Source organism: Pinus tabuliformis, chromosome 4_2, assembly GCF_031772625.1.
Source record: "Pinus tabuliformis cultivar Carrire ecotype Pingquan chromosome 4_2, CPIR1, whole genome shotgun sequence".
In the NCBI taxonomy this organism is placed as follows: Eukaryota; Viridiplantae; Streptophyta; class Pinopsida; order Pinales; family Pinaceae; genus Pinus; species Pinus tabuliformis.
Window position 1 is genome coordinate 884,035,594 of NC_142304.1, and position 5,024 is coordinate 884,040,617.

Genomic DNA, 5,024 nt, shown 5'->3' on the forward strand with positions numbered 1-5,024 from the left:
AGTAGTATAGATAGGATTTAATACATATAGGTTAGTTGTTTCATTTTGTTGATTTAATTGAAGTCTTCCTCCCGAAAGCAATCTTTCGACATGTTCAAACAGTTTACGGGGTCCCTTAAAACTCGTTGAAGCTATCCATTCCAAACGAAAGCAAGTCTAATTGGGGCTTGCGATCGGGTTATCTCCCCTCGTTGGCATTGTGCACATTTGCCATGTCAACAGGTCATTCAACCAGTCTAGTCTATATGTTGAAGGGCTTTAGCCAGCCAGTCAATGCAGTGGGGTTGTTGTTACACATTGTTTGGCACATTTTCTGTCCAATCTTCATTTCTAAGGAATCAAAACTAGCTTTTTTTCCGACAGGAATAAGTATACCTTGGTTGCTCCCCGAATTCAAAAAGAAGAAAGTTCAAAATGTAGAGAACAAATTTTTCCTATAGATCACCTTTTCTCTTTTCTGCAACAAACAAATCAATAAAAAATTTGAACAGTACACAGAATATATATTTTTCATGTGACAAATCCCAAAGTCTTCTCTATTATATATTGCCACCAGCATTTGTTGTGTCTATCAATTTCAATTGCTCATCAACTTTTAAATTTTATAATATATTCATTTTCATACAACTCAACCAACTTGAGATATATATTGTTTCTATATAAGTTTTTGTGAGTAGTATTCACAAGAAGCATTAGAATGGTTTTTCCTCAAATCATGTCAAGGCTATGGTCATACTTTGTATTTCTTTGCAGCAAAAGGGCAAGGCTAGCAGGGAAATCCCCTGATGGCAGAGAAGCAGTCCTGCTAAAATTTGTTTTGAAAAATGCAGAGAAGGGAAATCCAGAGTCTGTGCTGAGTACCATTGAAATTTTTTCTCAGCATACTTGGCTGATGAATATAGGCAAGCAGAAGATCACTATTCTGGATGGTGCAGTGCAGAGGTTTGATCCCAAAGTGGCCTTGGAGCTTGGAACTTACTGTGGCTATTCTGCCATAAGAATTGCCTCCAGGATGACAAAGCCAGACAACAAGTTGGTCTCTATAGAAATGAATCCACAGAACTGTAGTGTAGCCAGAGAAATTATTGAGCATGCGGATAAGAATTTAACTTTTTGTTGTCATTTTTGTTTTGAGAAATGGTTTTAGAAGATCCATTGTCAGAATGTGGACGTAATAAACATGAAATTAAATTTGAGCCCCTAACTTCAAGAGTTCAAAATCAAAATATAGTAGAATGTGCCAAGATCTGAGAATGTCTTTCTTATTGTGATTAGAACTCATATAATTTGTTATGTTAAAGCTTATACAAAAGTCTAGAGATAGCATGATTGGAAATTGTATGGATTACATGTAGACAATAAGAATCTCAATGGATAACTATAAAGGTTTGAGATCACATTATAGCACTGCTTTGACTCATTATCTGTGAGTATAATCACTGCTTATATCAGCATTCTACAATACTTTTAGATGTCAGTATTTCAAGTGTTTGTTTTTGGTTTTGGTTTCAATATGTTAGTATCTAAAGGAATTTGTTGGTTCATATCAATGAATAAATGAGAGAATCTTCATTGGAAGTATAATTAGAACTAAGTTATATTGTAATATCTTAGCCTTAGAGTAAGCGTTTAAATTTGTCAATTTACAAGGACTAAATTTGACACAGAGAACCTAATTTGTCAGTTTACAAATACTCAATTTCATACAGAGAACCTGACAAAAGCAAAGGAGAAGCAGTCAAGATCTTGGAGTACCTGTGGGTTGACACAGGTTGTAATCCACCCTTTTGTTCTAAATGAAACCCTTAATTGGGTAAATCTTCAAAGGTCAAGCCTTCTCAGATATTATCCTGGTCTTCTGAAGTGTTTAGAAAGGCTTGTCATTTAAACTGCCCTACTTCTTAGGTTTTATGTGACTCAAATGGTTTGATCTATCCAAAGGCCATTTTTCACTTACTTTAGATGAAAATAAGCTGACATTGGTTTGTTTTCATTTAGCTCATGGATCTGTTACTTTGTTGAAGGATCATGTCCATGAAATATTGACATAACTAAGTTCTTCAAACTTAATGTTTAACAGTGCATTTGGGGAATGATTTTCCACAATTAACAAAGAATTTAGCACAATTGAGCCTTGTGAACCCTCTTGCTCTACTACATTTATGATTTATACTTTATTTATGAATTATACTATACCATATTCATAGGGTTAGCAATTTGCATATATGTGGTTTTACTAATATGCTTGACTTTGTTGTTGAATTGTTTAAACAATTCATGCAATTAATTGAGTACTTATTTTGAATTGAGTAAAGTTGATATTTTAGAAGGGAAATGCAACATTTTTTAATGGTTTAAAAGTGTTTTTATGTTATTATAAATGCGGAAAGTACACAGGAGAATCATTGATAAATTACAAAGTACCCTTAGAGATGTAATTCCATGAGTTTTAGAAGTCAAAAAGTCAAGCTTAGTAGATTAGTTCAAACTCATACATTTTAACAATTTTGTCTCATTGTTTTTCTTGTTAAACCATTTAAACTATTTAGAAATAATTTTCCATGAAACTTTTAACTCTTTCTTTAACCCTTACTGCAATCCAAAGTGAAAATTAATCCACTTTGACTTTATTCCAACACATTAAACAGTGTGAGAAGGCCCTGAGACCCCATTAACTCAAAAAGGATGACATACCATAAGGCATTTCACATTAGCTGATAGGTTTGAATAAATTAAAACAACATAGCTTTAATTAGTTAACTTACAAGAACTACAACACAACTAAAATAAATTTGTAGTACACTCTACATAAATAAGTGAGTGTTATTGGATCATATAACAAACTTCTATGTTAAATTGGAACTGATCCATTTAAAACATATTTTAGAGCCATTTTACACTAGATAATAAAGTTAACATAGATAAACATATTTCAAACTCAATTATATTTTGCGTTTTTGCTTCTTCTTTTTTTGGTTATGGCATATGAGAGTTTTGCGTTGTTATACACTTTTGTTCATCACAGACAATGCATAACCCATGGAACACCACAAGTTTTAGAGTTTAGTCAAACTTATTCGACTTCAATCTAAAAGCAAAATCTTTAATGTAGTGCTATGTGAAATCAATAAATCAATTCAAAACCTTCTTTAGATCATGTTTCCTATGCATAGCAATGTGAAAATGATTATGTATTCTAGTGGATGTTAAAATTACATTTTTTCGATTTGTTATTAGGGTTGTCATTGAAGGTGAAGGTGATTGAAGGAACGCTGGCTGCCAAATTGGAGGAAGTGGATAGATTTCTAGAGGAAGAAAGAGTTCCATAACTTGACTTCATATTCATGGATCACTCCAAACAGTGTTATTTATCAGATTTTCTACTTCTGAAGAAAAGAGGAATGCTAGGAAAAGGGACTGGCATTGTGGCTAATAGTAGTGTTGTGGGATTTGTTAGAGCTTCTGATTTCTTCAATTATCTGAGAAGCCACCTAGAGGAGTTGGAGACTGAAGAGCATAAGTGGAGCGTGGATCCACTGTCACTGTGTCCATATATAATGATGATCTACATGTATTCACTCATTAGAACATAGACGCATGCATATTTTGTAAATAACTTTATAAGTGTGGATGCATAAACATTCTTAGAAGACATAACGAGAAGTGGCTTATTGTGCGTAGGTATATATCAGTGTTCAAGACTATGGCGAGTCAACCTGCCAAAGATTGAATGTTGAAGATATTCTTTTCTTTTAAACAATAAACTGAAGGTAATGTATTTTCACGTTTTCATCTCTCTGCTGGAGGGATGAGCATATATGACACACTTATTTCACATAATCTATGCCCTTTATATACACATTTCATGATCCATCTCTATTCAAGAAGCTGGAACTCATACTGTTGTGATCATACCATATTCATACCTATCAATTTATGGTAATATAAGTGATTCCTGGGATTTACTTGTGTTTTGACATATGAGATACAAGGAGCTTACATAACACATGTATTAGTTATGGTTAAGTTGTTACATGTGTATGACTCTTATCACATCTCTATTCAGCTTAGGGTATTTCTTATGCACATACTTATATGGATTATGATATTGTAAGGTTGAGCTATGATCAATTACTTTATATATCTAATCAATGAACAGTGTCATGGAAAATTTTAGGGGCTAATATTCGCAGGTGGTCTAATTTTCCATGATTTTTCCAAAAAAAAAAAAGATTTGCCAATTTCCATTTTTTATAAAAAAATGGTTTGCTCAAATTTCACAATATAAAATTATTTTACCTTAAAAATTGTCAACGTTATATAGAGAGTATACATAAAATCATTATGAATTTGAATAATTTCACAAATACATCAATAAACATTTTATAGTTTGCATATTAGGGACTAGTGAGATTCGTCGATGTTTTTAAACTTCAAGATAATTTTCCATCCTTAAAATTTTCGCTAAACATGGTGATCCTCGTATTAGGCTCTGGTGTTAAGCTCTGTAATCTATGAGCTCCTATAAAACCCATAACTAAGAATGATATGTGTGTTATATGCATCTTATTATGAAACCCAATGCCATTTTTTACATCAGTATTTTTTATCTACTTCTATTATGTATTCATGTCATCCAACAAATATAATACAATATTATATAAGATAAAATTGGGCCTATCTACTACTATTCCCATTGAATAAGCATGATGGGTGTATCTCTACTATTTCCATTAGTTTACTTGGGTCCATGATGTGTAATTAGCTGGTATTGATACTCTATGTCAAAATTAGAGACTTCCAACTGATTGGTATTATATAATAATGTACAACTAGTCTAATATTTATTATGTTCAATATGGCGAATAGAGCTAAAATACGATATAAGGCAATGTACGAGGATCTATTACCTTTTTCAGCACTTTGACCATAAGTAATCACATTACTTTGTTCTAGTAACAACGTTGTATTGACTCTTAGCTCTACTACGAACCAGTGATCATAGTATTCATCATGCTTTACGG

At 32.5% G+C, this 5,024-nt stretch overlaps 1 pseudogene; it reads left to right on the forward strand.

The window, feature by feature from the left end:
• The first annotated feature begins 697 nt into the window (after nucleotides 1–697).
• Nucleotides 698–3,593, forward strand: LOC149172522 (uncharacterized; annotated as a pseudogene).
• The last annotated feature ends 1,431 nt before the right edge of the window (nucleotides 3,594–5,024 follow it).